The sequence below is a fragment of the Sminthopsis crassicaudata genome, chromosome 6 (genome assembly GCF_048593235.1).
Source record: "Sminthopsis crassicaudata isolate SCR6 chromosome 6, ASM4859323v1, whole genome shotgun sequence".
In the NCBI taxonomy this organism is placed as follows: domain Eukaryota; kingdom Metazoa; phylum Chordata; class Mammalia; order Dasyuromorphia; family Dasyuridae; genus Sminthopsis; species Sminthopsis crassicaudata.
In genome coordinates, this window is record NC_133622.1 from 48,624,693 (window position 1) to 48,643,990 (window position 19,298).

At 32.4% G+C, this 19,298-nt stretch overlaps 1 long non-coding RNA gene across 1 annotated transcript in view; it reads left to right on the plus strand.

Annotated features, from left to right (window-relative positions):
- Window positions 1-19,298, plus strand: part of LOC141546148 (uncharacterized) — a 147,059-nt gene that overhangs the window by 97,879 nt on the left and 29,882 nt on the right. The window lies entirely within an intron of this gene.

Genomic DNA, 19,298 nt, shown 5'->3' on the forward strand with positions numbered 1-19,298 from the left:
ATTATATCATGATTTCATTCTAATGGACATGGTTCTTTTCAACAATGAGATGACTGAGGCCAGTTCCAATGATTTTGTGATAAAGAGTCAAAAAAAATAATAAAAAATTTCATCAGAGAGATAATATAGCAAAATTTATGTAATGCTGCTAAAGCATTTCTTAGGGGAAATTATATTTTTCTAAATGCTTACATGAATAATGTGGACAAAGGAGATCAATAAATTTTGCATATTTTTAAAAGCTAGAAAATGTACAAATTAATTATCCACAATTAAATACCAAATTAAAATTTTTTTAAATCAAAGGAGGCATGAATAAAAAAAAAAAAAAAAAAAAAAAAAAAAAAAAAAAAACTATTGAAAACTCAGGGCTGATTTTTTTAGGAAAAAAAAATGGAAAAATATATTATCCTTTGGTTAATTTAATTTAAAAATGAAAAAAAAGCTAAATTTCTTGTATTAAACATGATGGAGGTGATTTCACTCTCAATGAAAAAGAAATTAATAATTAGGAGCTATTTTGCCCAACTTTATGACAATAAATCTAATAATCTAAGTGACATGAATGAATTTTTAAAAATATATGAATTGTCTAGATTCACAAAATAAAATATTTAACCCCATTTTATTTTTCAAGATGTTATCAATGAACTTTTTAAGGGAAAAAAAAAAATATATCTATCTATCTATCTATAGAACCAGATAGATTTACAAGTGAATTCAAAATGTTTAAAGAATAATTGTTTCCAAAATTATGTATGTTTTTTCCCCTAAGGCAATTAGGGTTAAGTGACTTGCCCAGGGTCATGCAGCCAGGATAGTATTATGCCTATCCACTCTATCCACTTCCAGAACCTAGCTGCCTCTATGTAAACTATAGGCAAAAAAAGAATTTCACCAAATTCTTCATTTTAAGTCTAGTTCCTTTGCCTTCTGAGATATCGGAATCCAATTCCTCTGATATTTTAGGGTAGAAGTTGCTAAATTTTGTTTGAAACTGACTGTGGCCCTACAATATTTAAAAGGTTTCTTTCTGGTTACTTGCAGTATTATTTTTTTTTCCTTGACCTGGAACTTTTGGAATATAGCTATGATATGATGAGTTTTTGTTTTGGAATCTTTTTCAGGTGGTGATTAGTGGATTCTATCTTTCTCTTTTACCTTCAATTTCAAGAATATTAAGGTAGATTTTCCTTGATAATTTCCATAAATATATCTAGGCTCCTTTTTTATTTGTCTAAATTTTTTAATAATGGTTTTAGTTAATTCACTTAAATTAAAAAGTTTCTATCTATTTTCCAGTTCAATTATTTTTCTAAAGAGGTTTTTCACATGGTCTTTTTTTTTCATTATTTTTATTTTGGTTAATTCTTTATGTCTCATGGAGTTCCTCTTGAATTATTATAATTTTTTTAAGGAATTATTTTTGTCAATGAAAACGTATCCCTTTTTTTGAATTTGGCCACTTTTGTTTTTAAAGATTTTTTTTTCTTATGTGAATTTTGTACTTCTTTCCCCCCCATTTAACAAATTCTGCATCCTTCTACTACTGGCAAGTATTTATTTATCCATTCATTAATTTATCTATGAAAATGTTAAAAATTTTATTTTGATTTCTAGAATACAGTAAGAATTTCCATAACATTGTACAATTTAAAAAGATGATTGCACACAAACCTGCAAATCTATTATCTATAACATGCTAATAATTTTAAATGTTTAATAAATATATGTGAATTTATTTTTTCCCCTTTCTGTCCTTACCCAAGAGATGGCTACCATTAAACCCAGATATTCACATATGCATGCATGCATATATATATATATATATATATATATACATATATATATGAGTATTTGCATGTGTATATACATATATATATATATATATGAGTATTTGTATGCATATATATACACACATGTATATATAGATTGATGGTGTTTGTGTCTATTTGTATAAAGCTGTTCTGTAAACATTTCTAGTAATCACATCATTTTCTACATGCAGATACATCTTTGTTCATTATTTCATGTTAGTATTTCCTGTTTTTCTTCATTGGATTCATGTTACTCTTTTACTATTTCACTTATTTTGTTTTCTAATATTTTTCTTTATTTTTTTAGTTCACTTTTATCAAATTGTTGACTCTTTTTGCCATGCTTTTTTTCTTATTAAAGCTTTTTATTTTCAAAAATATATGCATGGATATTTTGTCAACATTGGCCCTTGCAAAATCTTGTGTTCCAAATCCCCCCCCCTTACAATCACCTCCTAAAATATATGTTAAATCCAAAATATGTGTACATATTTACACAATTATCTTCTGCACAAGAAAAATCAGATCAAAAAGGAAAAAATAATGAGAAAGAAAACAAAATGCAAACAACCCAAAAAGAGTGAAAATGCAGCATTGTGATCCACACTTAGTTCCCATAGTCCTCTCTCTGGATGTACATGGATCTTTTAATCATAAGATCATTGGAATTGGCCAGCTCATTTTTGAAAAAAACAAAACAAAACAAAAAACATGTCTGTCAGAATTGATCATAGTAAAATCTTGCTGTTGCCATTCACAATGATCTCCTGGTTCTGCTCATTTCACTTAGCATCAGTTTCATCACTTAGCGTCTCTAGGTTTCTCTGAAATCATCCTGCTGATCGTTTCTTATAGAACAATAATATTCCATAGCAATCATATAACATAATTTATTCAATCATTCTCTAACTGATGGGCATCCACTCAGTTTCCAATTTCTTGCCATTACTTAAAGGGCTGCCACAAACATTTTTACATATGTGCATCTATATGCTGTTTATGTACTTTGTGCTGTTTTTTTTTTTTTTTTTTTTAACAGATAAGAATAAGTAGTGACTTGGAGCTGGTAGAATTGTAAAATACTTTATAGAAGCCATCTCTTTCCACAACAGAAATTTAATTTTTCACTTATCACATTTCTATACTTTTAGGAACTATATGATATAATGCCTAGAATGTTAAACTAAGTATTAATAAGACTTGAATTTAGGGGGGCGGAGCCAAGATGGCGGAGAGGAAACACACGACTCAGTGAACGTCCTCACTCCCTCACAACCAATTAGATAAATTAAGTCTCAAAATTAGCTCAGGACTGATAGATACCACAAGGACTGGAAGCACGACTTACCAGCTGAAGAGAATCTGGAGTTTCAACAGGAAAGGTCAGTTCTCAGGGGAGGAATAAGAAAGACCAGCACAGACGGTGGGGTAGGGGCACACTGCGCCCATTGCGCTGGGAGGGGCTCTGGGATCAGAGAAGCCACTGAGGTAAAGGAATCTGGCACAGGCTGTTAGCTCTTCTCTGCTAATTATTTAGCAGTTCAGAAGAGAAAGCCAAAATATTTTAAAACTCAGATTAGATTTTCCCCGATCCTGGGGGGTGACTCAGCTGACTCAGCACCAGGGGGTGTGGCCACAGCTACCACCTGAGAATAGTTAAGAGACTGACAAGTGGGTGGATACGGCCCAAGGCAACACACACTGCCTAGCTTAGCTGGAGGGAGTGGAACTCAGCTCCAGGAAGTCCCAGAGAAGCGGAACCTTTGAACTAGGGACCGCGGTTTCTGGCAGACACTTCCAGTTTGAGCGCAGGGGCTTCTTACGTCACCTGCTGCAGACACCCACTCCCCACCCGGACACATAGCCTGGGCTTCTTGCTGTCTTCACTATTCTACGCCCTCGAAGCACAGTAGTGCTAATCACCTCTGAGGCACTCCCAGGGAGAGGGTGGGGAACTCTCTCCCAGAGCTCTCTCTTAGCTCAGGCTCAGGAGCCGCTGCATCCATCCCGTCTGGGAGGAAGCTGGTAAAGAAGTAAATAATTTCCTACCCCAGAGACAGACCCCAAAAGATTTTTTTTTAAGTATGAGCAAAAAAGCTAGAAAAACTATAGATTCCTTCTATACAGAGAAAGAGCGGGTGTCCAACCCCGAGGAAGTTGACAGCAGAGAATCAGATAACAACCTAAAGGGGAACGATTCCTGCCCCCCATCACATAACTCTCTCCTAGAAGAAGCTCTTAAGAAATTGAGGGAGATCGAAGAAAAATGGGGAAAAGAAAGGGAAGTTATGATAGAGAATAATAATGTCCTGAAATTGGAGTTGGAAAAAATAAAGAATTCACAGGAGATGCAGGGAAACAAAATTAGTGAATTAGAAAAGGTTAAAAAAACACAGGAAAGTAGGATTTCTGAATTGGAAAAGATAAAAAAGTCTCAAGAAAATAGAATTTCTGAATTGGAAAAAGAAAATAATTCTCAAAAAAAAATTAGGGAAATGGAAAAAAACTCAATAGAGCAAAATAATTCATTTAAAAACGAAATTGGGCATTTACAAAAAGAACTAAAAACTGTGAAAGAAGAAAATAACTCCTTAAAAGTCAGGATGGAACAAATAGAAATGAATGATTCACAGAGAACCCAAGAATCAGTCAAACAAAACAAAAAAAATGAGAAGCTGGAGAACAACGTCAAATACTTACTGGGAAAATCTATAGACCTGGAAAATAGATCTAGGAGAGATAATCTGCGGATTATTGGACTTCCAGAAAACTATGACCAAAAAAAGAGCCTAGATTCTATTTTACAGGAAATTATCAAAGAGAACTGTCCAGAGATAATAGAAACAGAAGGGAAAGTAGATGTGGAAAGAATTCATCGAACTCCTTCTGAAATAGACCCTAAAAAAAGAACACCACGGAATATTGTGGCTAAGCTGCAGAATTACCACACAAAGGAGAAAATCCTGCAAGCAGCTAGAAAAAAACAATTTAAATACCAAGGTGCCACAATAAGGGTCACCCAAGATCTGGCTGCCTCCACATTAAAAGATAGAAGGGCCTGGAACCTGATATTCCGAAAGGCAAAAGATCAAGGACTGCAACCAAGAATGAACTACCCAGCTAAGTTTAGCATCTTTTTCCATGGAAGAAGATGGTCATTCAATGAAACAGAGGAATTCTATATGTTTCTAAGAAAAAAACCAGACTTAAACAAAAAATTTGATCTACATCCACAAGACTGAAGAGAAACAGAAAAAGGTACACAGAACCCTTGAGAACTGTAACTTTGTTGTGGGTATATAAAAAATACTCAAGGATAATTTGATTTTACTGATATAAAAGAAAAAAAGGGGAGTGTGGTAAAGGGAAGGAGGTCGGTTCAGAAAAAGGGGAAGGAGTGATAAAAAGAGGGAAACTACATCCCAGGAAGAGACATAGAAAATACACCATATCTGAGGGAACTTAGTGAGGGGGAGAATCATTGTGTGAATCTTACTCTCATCAGAAGAGGCTCAAAGAGTAAATAATTAACATATTTGTTTTTCAGAGAATTTTCTCTCACCTCATTAAAAGGGGGGAGAGGAAAAGGGGAAAGGAAAAGGAGAACAAGTGAAGGGACTTGGAGGGAGGGGGGAGGGATCCTAAAAAAAAAAAAAAAAAAAAAAAAAAGAGGAGGGTTGCGCGTCACAAGGGGGGTCTGTAAATTAAATATCGGGGAGGGGGATCAGGGGGGTCAAGGGAAAAAAGTATAATCTGGGGATAATACGATGGCAGGAAATACAGAATTAGTAATTTTAACTGTAAATGTAAATGGGATGAACGATCCCATCAAAAGGAGACGGATAGCAGATTGGATCAAAAAGCAGAACCCTACAATATGTTGTCTACAGGAAACACACTTAAAGCAGGGAGATACATACAGAGTAAAGGTAAAAGGTTGGAACAGAGCTTATTATGCTTCAGGTAAAGCCAAAAAAGCAGGGGTAGCTATCCTTATCTCAGATCAAGCAAAAGCAGAAGTAGATCTCGTTAAAAAAGATAAGGAAGGAAACTATATCCTGCTGAAAGGTAGCATAAATAATGAAGCCATATCAATACTAAACATATATGCACCAAGTGGTATAGCATCTAACTTTCTAAAGGAAAAGTTAAGAGAACTGCAAGAAGAAATAGACAGTAAAACTATAATAGTGGGAGATCTCAACCTTGCACTCTCAGATTTAGACAAATCAAACCACAAAACAAACAAGAAAGAAATTAAAAAAGTAAATAGAACATTAGAAAAACTAGGTATGATAGACCTTTGGAGAAAACTGAATGGCAATAGGAAGGAATATACTTTCTTCTCAGCAGTTCATGGATCCTATACAAAAATTGACCATATATTAGGACATAAAGATCTCAAAATTAAATGTAGGAAGGCAGAAATAATAAATGCCTTCTTCTCAGATCACAATGCAATAAAAGCTACATTCAGTAAAAAGTTCGGGGTAAATAGACCAAAAAGTAATTGGAAACTGAATAATCTCATCTTAAAGAATGACTGGGTGAAAGAGCAAATTATAGAAACAATTAACAATTTCACCCAAGATAATGATAATGATGAGACATCATATCAAAATCTTTGGGATGCAGCTAAAGCAGTAATAAGGGGAAATTTTATATCTTTAGAGGCTTATTTGAAGAAAATTGAGAAAGAGAAGATTAACGAATTGGGCTTACAACTTAAAAGGCTAGAAAAAGACCAAATTATAAACCCCCAACCAAAAATTAAACTCGAAATACAAAAATTAAAAGGAGAAATCAATAAAATTGAAAGTAAAAAAACTATTGAATTAATAAATAAAACCAAGAGTTCGTTTTATGAAAAAGCCAATAAAATAGATAAACCTTTGGTAAATTTGATCAAAAAAAAGAAAGAGGAAAATCAAATTGATAGTCTTACAAATGAAAAGGGGGATCTTTCCACCAATGAAGAGGAAATTAGAGAAATAATAAGGAGTTACTTTGCCCAACTTTATGCCAATAAATTTGATAACTTAAGTGAAATGGATGACTTTCTCCAAAAATATAGGCTCCCTAGATTAACAGAGGAGGAGATAAATTGCTTAAATAGTCCCATTTCAGAAAAAGAAATAGAACAAGCTATTAATCAACTCCCCAGGAAAAAATCCCCAGGGCCAGATGGATTCACATGTGAATTCTACCAAACATTTAAAGAACAATTAGCCCCAATGTTATATAAATTATTTGAAAAAATAGGGGATGAAGGAGTCCTACCAAACTCCTTTTATGACACAGACATGGTACTGATACCTAAACCTGGTAGATCGAAAACTGAGAAAGAAAATTATAGACCAATCTCCTTAATGAATATTGATGCTAAAATCTTAAATAAGATATTAGCAAAAAGACTTCAGAAAATCATCTCCAAGATAATACACTATGATCAAGTAGGATTTATTCCAGGAATGCAGGGCTGGTTTAATATTAGGAAAACTATTAATATAATTGACCATATTAATAATCAAATTAATAAGAACCATATGATCATCTCAATAGATGCAGAAAAAGCATTTGACAAAATCCAACATCCATTCCTACTAAAAACTCTTGAGAGTATAGGAATAAATGGATTATTCCTTAGAATAATCAGGAGTATATATTTAAGACCGTCAGTAAGCATAATATGCAATAGAAATAAACTGCAACCTTTCCCAGTAAGATCAGGAGTGAAACAAGGTTGCCCACTATCACCATTACTATTCAATATAGTACTAGAAACGCTAGCCTCGGCAATAAGAGCCGAGAAAGAGATTCAAGGAATTAGAGTAGGAAATGAGGAAATCAAACTATCACTTTTTGCAGATGACATGATGGTATACTTAGAGAACCCCAAAGACTCTGCTAAAAAGCTACTAGAAATAATTCAAAATTTCAGCAAAGTGGCAGGATACAAAATAAATCCACATAAATCCTCAGCATTTTTATATATCACTAACAAAATGCAACAGCAAGAGATACAAAGAGAAATTCCATTCCAAACAAATGTTGAGAGTATAAAATATTTGGGAATCCATCTACCAAAGAAAAGTCAGGAATTATATGAGAAAAATTACAAAACACTTGCCACAAAAATAAAATCAGATTTAAATAATTGGAAAGACATTCAGTGCTCTTGGATAGGCCGAGCGAATATAATAAAGATGACAATACTCCCCAAACTAATCTATTTATTTAGTGCTATACCAATCAGACTCCCAAGAAACTATTTTAATGACCTAGAAAAAATAACAACAAAATTCATATGGAAGAATAAAAGGTCAAGAATTGCAAGGGAACTAATGAAAAAAAACTCAGAGGAAGGTGGTCTAAGTGTACCTGATCTAAAGCTATATTATATAGCAGCAGTCACCAAAACCATTTGGTATTGGCTAAGAAATAGACCGGTAGATCAGTGGAACAGATTAGATACAAAGGACAAAAAAGGGTACATCTATAGCAATCTAATCTTTGACAAACCCAAAGACTCCAACATTAGGGATAAAAATTCATTATTCGGAAAAAACTGTTGGGAAAACTGGAAATTAGTATGGCAGAAATTAGATATGGATCCACACTTAACACCATATACCAAGATAAGATCAAAATGGGTCCATGATTTAGGCATAAAGAGGGAGATAATAAATAGATTAGAGGAACAGAGGATAATCTACCTCTCAGACTTGTGGAGGAGGAAGGAATTTATGACCAGAGGAGAACTAGAGATCATTATTGATCACAAAATAGAAGATTTTGATTACATCAAACTAAAATGTTTCTGTACAAATAATACTAATGCAAACAAGATTAGAAGGGAAGTAACAAATTGGGAAAATATTTTTAAAAACAAAGGTTCTGACAAAGGTCTCATTTCCAAAATATATAGAGAACTGACCCAAATTTATAAGAAACCGAACCATTCTCCAATTGATAAATGGTCAAGGGATATGAACAGACAATTCTCAGAGGAAGAAATTGAAACTATATCCACTCACATGAAAGAGTGTTCCAAATCACTACTGATCAGAGAAATGCAAATTAAGACCACTCTGAGATACCACTACACACCTGTCAGATTGGCTAAGATGACAGGAACAAATAATGACAAATGTTGGAGGGGATGTGGGGAAACTGGGATACTAATACATTGCTGGTGGAGTTGTGAAAGAATCCAGCCATTCTGGAGAGCAATCTGGAATTATGCCCAAAAAGTTATCAAACTGTGCATACCCTTTGACCCAGCAGTACTACTTCTGGGATTATATCCCAAAGAAATACTAAAGAGCGGAAAGAGACATATATGTGCCAAAATGTTTGTGGCGGCTCTTTTTGTTGTAGCTAGAAACTGGAGGATGAATGGATGTCCATCAGTTGGAGAATGGTTGGGTAAATTGTGGTATATGAAGGTTATGGAATATTATTGCTCGATAAGAAATGACCAGCAGGAGGAATATAGAGAGGCCTGGAGAGACTTAAATCAACTGATGCTGAGTGAAATGAGCAGAACCAGAAGATCACTGTACACTTCAACAACAATGCTGTATGAGGATGTATTCTGATGGAAGTGGAAATCTTCAACATAAAGAAGATCCAACTCACTTCCAGTTGATCAATGATGGACAGAGGTAGCTGCACCCAGAGAAGAAACACTGGGAGGGGAATGAAAATTGTTAGCACTAATATCTGTCTGCCCAGGTTGCATGTACCTTCGGATTCTAATGTTTATTGTGCAACAAGAAAGTGATATTCGCACACATGTATTGTACCTAGACTATATTGTAACACATGTAAAATGTATGGTATTGCCTGTCGTCGGGGGGAGGGAATAGAGGGAGGGGGGGTAAATTGGAAAAATGAATACAAGGGATAATATTATAAAATATATATATATATATATAATAAAAAAATGTTATAATTATAAAAATTAATTAAAAAAATTGGGAAAAAAAAAAAAAAAGACTTGAATTTACATCCCATCTTAGTTATTTATTGTACATTCATATACCAATAATATATCTTCTCTGACCTCAGTTTCTTCATCTACAGATGGGAACAATGTATGTAGAAAGCTGGAAAATGAGCATGTATTGCTACACTGTATAAACATCAGAATACTCTTGCTGTACTTTTTTTCCATTTTAAATTTTTGAAATTTATTTTATTTTTCATTTACAGAATAAATTGAGAATCTCCATAACATAATATAATAAAGTTGATTGTACATGTAACTTAATATCTTTTATGTACAACTTGCTATTCCATTTAAATATATAATAAAGTTATATAGCTTTGTCCTCCCTGCCTCATATATGGTAAACTTTAAACATAAATATGTATGTATGTGTGTATGCTTTAAATACTTCTATTTATCTCTTCTTTCTCTGGATACAGATAATATTTTCCTTCACAGATCATTAATAGTTAATTTGGGTATTAGAACAGTCAAAACGACTCAGGCACTCAAAGTTGTTTTGAAAACATTTCTTTGATCTCTTCATTTTGTTCTTTCTTTTTTTTGTATAACTTTTCCTCACATTTTTGAATTCATCACTTCTTATAGTACAGTAGCATTTCATCACAATCATATACTACAACTTGTTTATTCATTCACCAATTGATAGTCATCCCTATAATTTCCAGTTCTTAGCTGCCATAAAGAAAGTGGTTATAAACATTTCAAAATATATAAGTTCTATTTTTTTCTCTAATTATCTTTAGAAACAGGCCTATTAGTCATACTATTGAATCAAAGGGTATAGGGAATTTAATATTTTTGGATATAATTTGAAATTAGTCTCCAAATTGTTGTATCACTTCCCAATCCCATCAATGATGAATCAGTGTCCCAAATTTTCCATATCCTCTTAAACATTTGCCTTTTCCCCTTTCAATCATTTTAGACAATTTTATAAGTGTAAAATAATTCTCAGGGTTAACTTTAATGCCTATTTCTCTGATATTCATTTTTACATTTAAAGGACAATATAAATTTCTGTTCTCGTAATGATTGCATTGTTTAATTTCCCTTGCTAGAACACAGAAATAATCATTGTGAAATTTTTGATAAAATAGGCAATTATGCCCTATTCTACCCCCTTACAAAAATAAAGCCAAATTGTACCTAATTTCTAGGTCAATTAAGAAGACTGGAAAAGAGAATGCTACTTATGCTGAGAAAATAATCATAATAACATTCTAAGTCATGCCAGAATTTGGAGGATAAAAGCGGAGGGAATAGTTATTAAAAAGTTTTTTTTTTTTTTTTTTTTTTTTTAATGTGTGTGTGTGTTTTTTGGTTGTTGTTGTTGTTGTTTTTTTTTTTTTTTTTTGGTCACAATCTAAGTTGAAGAAAACCTGGGACAATGCAGGAGAGATATAAAGGGAACAAAAGAAAAAATTACAAATTTTTTTGTTATTACATAAAAAAAAATTATTTTTTTCTCTGTATTGCAAACATTTCCAGACTAGATTCACAGAAACAGTAAAGGAGGACTTGGGTGAGCTGGGATGGGAGGAGCTGGAGTGGGACCATGGTGGTGGGTGATTCTCAACCACAATCCCAGAACCTCTCACCTCTCAAACACCCTTGGGAGGCTACATTCTGGTTGACTGAGGGAACCTCTGCTAATAAGGATCACCAGCCCAACTGTGCTGCAGATAAGTGGTCTTAGGTGAAAAGGAATCAGCACACTGGGAGTGCAGGAACTGGAGGGCAAGGACACTGCTGGCTGTAAGCACTTGAAGGATGGAAAAGCTCTTGATTTGTCATTCCAGGTCAGAGAGAAGACCTAAAGTAAAGGCAAAGGCACCATTCTTCCCCAGCCTCAATGATTAGAAGTACTTTCACCAATAATTATCATTAAAAAAATAAAAAGCAGGCAAAGAAGAAAGAATATAGCCACAGAAACTCCGTATGAGAATAAGGAAAAACAAAGTTCATCTTCAGAGTAGGACATTGAAGTGAAAATTATTAAAAAAAATATCTTCTATTCCCAAAGAATAATGTTAAATGGCTACCTTCCCAAAAAAGAATCTGTTGAACTCAAAAAAAGATTTCAAAAAATCAAATGAGATATTGAAGTAACTAGTTAAAAAAATAACATTGAAGAAGAAAAAAGATTATGAAAAAATGTCAACCAGCTAGAAGAGGACATACACTCTTAAAGAAGAAAATAATTCATTGAAAGAGAGAGAGAGAGCTGATGGGGGACTGAATTTCTTTCACTTGTATAAGTATGAAAGCTTCTTAAATTGCTATTGGATAAGACATAGACTGAGTCTGTAAATTCTCACCCGAAGAGGAAATCAAGGTGACTGATTCATTGGATATACTCATTCTAATTTTCAGAATACTTTATCTATGCAGCAAATTACCTTATGCTTCAGCATTGATAGTGGTGAAATATTTTTGTTTTGTTTTGTTTGTTTTTGATCTAGATTTATGATTTCACTGGTATCAGAAATTTTTGATATAGAAATTCACTCAGTCAAAACAAAGTAGTAAGTATTCAAAAGTTTAGAAAATTTTGAGAATTGCTGGGGTCCTAAAAAGTTCAAGTGGTTTGACTGTGATCAGTATATGTGGAAGGTGAAACTTTAAACAAGATTTTCCAAGGTCAAAGTTGCCCTCCGATTTGCTTGGCTCTTTTGTTTTTCCAGAGGTTCTCTGATAGCAACAGATTGAGAGCTCCTTGCTTTAATTAAACCTCTCCAAGAACAATTAATTTGAGTGTAAGATGGAAACTTACTTTGATAGTAAAGTTTAATCTATTAAAAATAAAATCCAGTGGACCTGAAAAAGTTGACACTTTTAGGTAATATTAAAGTGCCCCAAGTGCTTATTTTCAGTGTGAACAAATAGTGGATGACCATACTAGCAAGATTGTGTTTCAAATCAGATGACTAACTTTAGGAAAAATGGCTACTTTTCCCCTTTATATCATGTGGTCTCATTCTGCTCTGGCCAATTTGTAGAAGATCATTGAATAGAAAAGGTCCCTAATGCCTATGAGAAGATGACTCCCATGATAATGTTGGATAAATTGGTCTTTTGAGATACCGTGTCTGTTGGAAGATATAAATCGAGATGAAAAGTGAAGCAAATTTTCTGAGTCTGACTCATGAATTCTATACTTCTATAATTCAATGAAAGGCCTTGTAGTGTTTAAGTAGGCTTATAAATTGGTAAGATGCAATGTCAGAGCAGTATATAATACTTAGTCTTATAAAGCTATTTTAACACATAATATTTTTAATGGAACCTTTGACTTCAATATATAAGGATAACTACATCTATTATGAGACTTAGAGAGTTGCCTGAGTACTGTGAGGTCAGGTGCCATGTCTAGGGTCACATAGCAAGAGTTGTGGGACAATCAAATATTTAATCCACAAATTGACACAATACCATGACTCTTTACATAGTGTTCAAACTAATTAGTTAATTGTTTTTGTGAAAGGTATTGGATTTGAATACTCTAGCTTATTATCCCCATTTTTTTTAAATATTTAAACTTTCTATTGATATTACTTTTTTTTTAATTAAATTCAGTTCTGGTTATCCCCATTTCTCTTTCTATAACTGAATTTGTAAGAAAGCAAAAGAATTTAAAACAACAATCAGAACTACGACTTTGTTATATGCTATCTCTAGAATCTCTCATCATTCAGCTAAATGGAAAGTTATATCTCATTGTCTGTTTGGGTTACAACAAGTTAGTAAAAATTACTTAATTTTGAACTTCTTTTTTGTATTTTTATTTACATGATTGCAGTAATTATGTCTGTTACTCTGCTTCTGTTAAAATCACTCCATATTATTTCCTATAAATGTGCCCTAGCATTTCTGAATTCCTTATAATTACAATTTCTCACTACATAAAAAACCGTGCAATGAATTCTAGATTGGTTGAATAGTTGATCCCCCAAAATAATCATTGTAAGTTGTAATTCAATGACCATTTTAAATGAGACTATAGTAAAGAACTTTGTCTTTGTTTCCTGTGTTTTATAAGATTTAACATTGTTATCAGGTCAGGACAGAGATGACAGTTTATCAGATTTATAGAAGACTCAAAGTTATGAATCATCAAGAACACATTAAATCAATCAAAATCCAAAAAAGGAGATCTTTATAGGCTAGGATTTTATACAGATTCTAATAATTTGAAAAATATTAGAAATATATATAAAATTTTAGTCAGATTCATAAGCCTAAATTCATAATAACAAAAGCAAAAGTTCTTTAGTGGGTTCATTGAATTCAGTTTAATATGGAATAAATGAAAAGGAAAGGAAGGAAAAAGAGAGGAAAGAGAGAGGAAAGGATTGTGGAAGAATGAAGGAAGAGAAAGGAATAGGAAAGTATTTTAAACTACTTATATTCCATTAGAATGTGATTATACTCTAGGACAGATAGGTTGCACAGTGGATAGATCCTAGACATAGAGATAGAATGTCGAATTCATGTTTGACCTCAGTCACTTACTAACAATGTGAATCTGTTCAAATCATTTTAATGCTATTTACCTCAGCTTCTTCTTCTTCGGTAAAATGAGCTGGAGAAGGAAACAGCAAGCCAGTCTACATTATTTATTTATTTATTTTGTCAATGGCATCATGAAGAATCAGACAGTACTGAAACAATTGAACAATAATACATTCTTGAAAGGCACTATGTTGGTATGTATATTTGTGTGTGTGTGTGTGTGTCTGTGTGTGTTTGTGTATGTGTGTATGTATGTTCCCAGCCCTAGCACAGTATCTGGCACATAGAACACACTATATTAGTCTTATTGTTAATTGAAAACAACAACAAATCCCTCTGGTCAAGTCATTTCCCTAGATTTCTGCTAGTGACTTACTGTAACAAAAATAAAAGATCTTTGTTATAAAGGTAACAATAGTTATTGAATTTTGGAAATGAAAGAGACCTTTCATTCCTCTAGTCATTGTCTCTACACACATACAGACACACACATGTGTGTGCATGTATATTTGCATACATTTCTATATACTTCTGTAAATATTCACATATGTATAGATACACATACATACATGTATATATACAGATACATACAAATAGACATACAATACAATGCATGCTTCCCATTCTATGTGCCTATTTTAATGTTCTGCTTATATCTTGTGAAGCAAATTAGAGCACTTAGCTTTAAAAAATTGACTAACATACTTGAAAATGAAAATTTGAAGCCTCAAATTCTAAGCATAAAAGCAACAGTCTGTTTCATTGCAGGTTCTTGAACTGCTGTAAAATTTACCCATTAATTAGACCATAAAGGTCTTTGAGACCCTTCATCTGTCAAGCCCTGAACAATATATATATATATACATATATATATATATATATATATATATATATATATATATATATATATATATATATATATACATATATATATATGTATATATATATATATATGTATATATGTATATATATATGTATATACATATATATACACACATATATATATGTATATATACATATATACACATATATACATTATATATATATATTATATATATATATAATATATATATATATATATATATATATATATATATATAAAACATAATATGTTACCTTTATGTACATAAAGGTAACATATTCACATATATATGTACATTAAAAAAAAACAGACATAACATTACTCCCAGAAGATTAGATTTTCATAGGAGAGAGAATGCATACATATATAAAAAAACACATAATATAAGTAACAAGGACATATGCAAATAAATAGAAGATAAATAAAAATAATAATGTTTGGGAGCAGGGAATGAGGGTTTAATTATACAATGATATCCAGCATCTATATATTCAAATATACACCAATGCAAACAACACTGGCAAAATACAAAGTCACATTGGCCTGGTTAACATCCATTTACTTTACAAATAATATGAAAAAAGCGGAGGATTTTTCTAGTTTACCTTAGGCAGTAAATCCCAAGAGGCAAGTTGTTACTCCATGCTCACTTTTAATCTCACATACACACACTCTTCCCAAACCACAAATCACTATCAGAACGATGGCTGTGCTTAAATAATTGGAGGAATACCATGCTTGCTGGTCTGCATAATGATAAATTTTATAAGCTCAATTTAGAAGACCCATAGCTGAGATTTATATGCATCAGTAAGGTTTACATTCTGCAACAGCTAACACATGTTCCAAATGAACCCCTCTTCTGGAGGAGAAAAGATCGTTGTTTCATGCTTGCTGAAAGGAAGAGCAACAAATAATTCATTTTGGCTTTCTCCCCCTCCTGCTGGTAGTTTACAAATATATTTATAATGATTAGTGATGCTTCATTAATTTTGTACAGCCTTTTACCACCACACAGTGACTTATAGTACTTTTATTAGATTAAACTGCACAGTGTTCTTGAACTATTGCCAATCTTGTTCTCATAGGACAGTTTCAGAGTGGATCATTATCAATTCTCAATTATCTATGAAATTTAGGGAAGGGGTTAGTTGTAGGGCCAGGGGAAAAGAGGAATGAACGGATAATATATGGATGACTGAAAAATACAGAAAATACACAACTTTTTTTAAGTAGGAAAATATACCAGATATATGCATATGTCTGTATGATTGTGTGATTGTGTGTATGTGTATATTTGTCGGTTGGTTGTTATTCTTCATGCTGCAAGAAGACTTTACCATAGATTGGCACAGATTGTCCACATGAACATCTAGAGAGGAGATGTCTCCAAATTTCCACATCTCACATTTCTTTTGAGTTACTGAAATTGTGTTTGGCTCAAAGAAAAGAGTACTCTTAAGCTGAACTGCCAAACATTCACATTCTGCTGCACAGAGTAAATTCTTATAGGCTGGTTACATTGCTTGAATGCCAACTGTATCTTTCCCTAAAAGACTGTTTTATGAAGAACTCACATAAGACAAGCACTCACATGGAAGTTATAAATATGTGTATATATATAAGTATATTACATATATGTGTCTATCTGCTCATGTTCCATTATCTGAAATTTAATAGAAAGTTATAGATATGCATATATAAATGCAGAAAATTATATACACATACAAAATGTACACATACATATATTTAGGTATATGTATACATATACACACACACTTAGCATAATACATTGTAAAGATGACATTAACCTAGAAGGAAGAGATAAACTGATAGAAGAAAAATAAAGTAAGATACAAAGGATTTTTTAAAAGCTAGAATGACAGGCATAATTAAATAAGGCAATAATTAATAGAGATAAATATAAAGTCTAACACCAAAATTTTTTAAAAAATCAATTTCTCAAATAATAACTACGTTTTTAAAGTAGACAACAGTTCATGTAAAAACAATTGATTCTTTTAGTGGACTGTATAGTAGAAATAAAACTTTCTTCCCCATGTTAATCAATGTTTCTTTGAAACCCCATAAGTCTCATGTGCTATTATTTATTTCACTTTCAGACAAGCTTCCCTCTTCCTGTCTTGCATCATTGGTCTTTTAGCTTTCTAGAACCTTGTATGTCTGGGGATTTGCATTTACCAAATATATATATATATATATATTTTTTTTTTTTACTCAATCATACATATCTGCGTGAGACCTTCTACCTTTGTAAACATCTTGTTCTTGTCCGTACTAAACTGCCCTAATGTGTGAAGGACAAATTAGCCAGAAATCTGACCCATTGTAATAGGAATAAAAAGGATTTTGTGCAACCTGAATATCAAGTCCAAAGAATATTATCTCATGTGAACATTGTTATCTTTCACGAGTAGTGTTAAAGATGAATGATAATAAAATCATTATTATTATAATGATAATAGCTAGTGTTTACATAATACTTTGTTTTCCTAAATGATTTACACATACTACCTTATCTCTTATTAAAATTCTATACTATAGACATTTTATCCCCATTTTATAGGAAATAATTGAGGAACTTGAAGCTCAGAGATGTTAAATGGCTTCTTCAAGATTACATAGTTTCTAAGTTTCCAAGGATGAAATTGAATGCAGAACTGTCGATTGTAAGCCCCATGTCCAATCTACTGCACCCCCAACCTCTTCATAGCACCCAATATTATGTCATCTTTTCATTTTGTATCCTTGATTCTCCTTGCCTATGGATATATATTGGTTGCCCTGACAATCCTTAGTTTTTGCATTTTGGTTTTCAATAATTCATTGTATGAATTAAACATTCATATATTAAAGGATTACTTTTATCTCACTGGCCAGCCTATTTCTTCAGGGAAGACTCTCTAAGTTCCAAAAAAGTTGAATGTATAGGGGGAAATGAATTAAAAATGACAAAACACAGTTTAAAAAAAGACTAATTTGGTTATCCCATCCTTTAAGAGAAAAGTATGATGTCTAGGACTATCATGATTAGAATCTTCCTTATTTGTTCTAGTAGGACCACATCAAATACAAACAGAAAATATAATATTTACTACTATATCACTTTCAAGAAAGACATTGACAAGCTAGAGTGTATTCAGAGTCAGGTGAGAGGATGTAAGGGTCATATGAAGAAAACTGGGATTATTATGCTCAAATAAAAGGCTTAAGGAAAGTATCTACTATTTATAAACTATTGTTTCACAACAATTCAGTCAGATTCAAATCATTAAGCATTTCTTAAAGACCTCCTATAAAACAGACACTGTGCAAAACACTAGAAATACAAATAGAGATAAAAATCATTACTCCCCTCAGAGATCTTACAATCTAATGGGAAAAGACAAAATACAAATAATTATGTAATGATGTACAATTTAGCAATGTACAAGGTACATTGACAATATTCTAAGCAGTATTATTAACCAATAAAGGCTTTTGGTAGAAAGAAGAATTTGAGTAGAGATTTCAAGGGATCCATGGAATCCAGAACATAGAGTTGAATAAAGAAAATGAGAGACAACCAAAAGAGGAGAAAACCATGCAGTTATGTAGGTTCTTATAAGAACAAAAGTAGGCCAATTTCATTTTAGAGTATACTTAAGGAAGTACAGCAAAATGTGAGAAGACAATAAAGTTAGGAGGATGTCAGACTATGAAAGGACTTCAAATTAAAATATTAGATTCATAATGTAACTTCAATGACACAAAGAAATATTATGAATTCATCTATTTCTTCCATATGATAAATGCCTATAGCACCCACTTCAATCTTACCTGCTGGTAGAACCACAACTTAACGAGTTGCTTGACTGAGTCTATAGATGACACATCATAGTTTTATTTTTTTTAATAGATTTTCCCAAATGAGAAATTTTTATACTCTAAAGACAAAAAATAAATATTGCATTATGCACCCTTCATAGCAAGACACATTTCTTTCAAATTTACTCTAAGGCTCAACACAGAATATTATTTTGATGGTTATTCCTGGTGGCAGTTAGACATTAAGATGAAAAAACAGTAA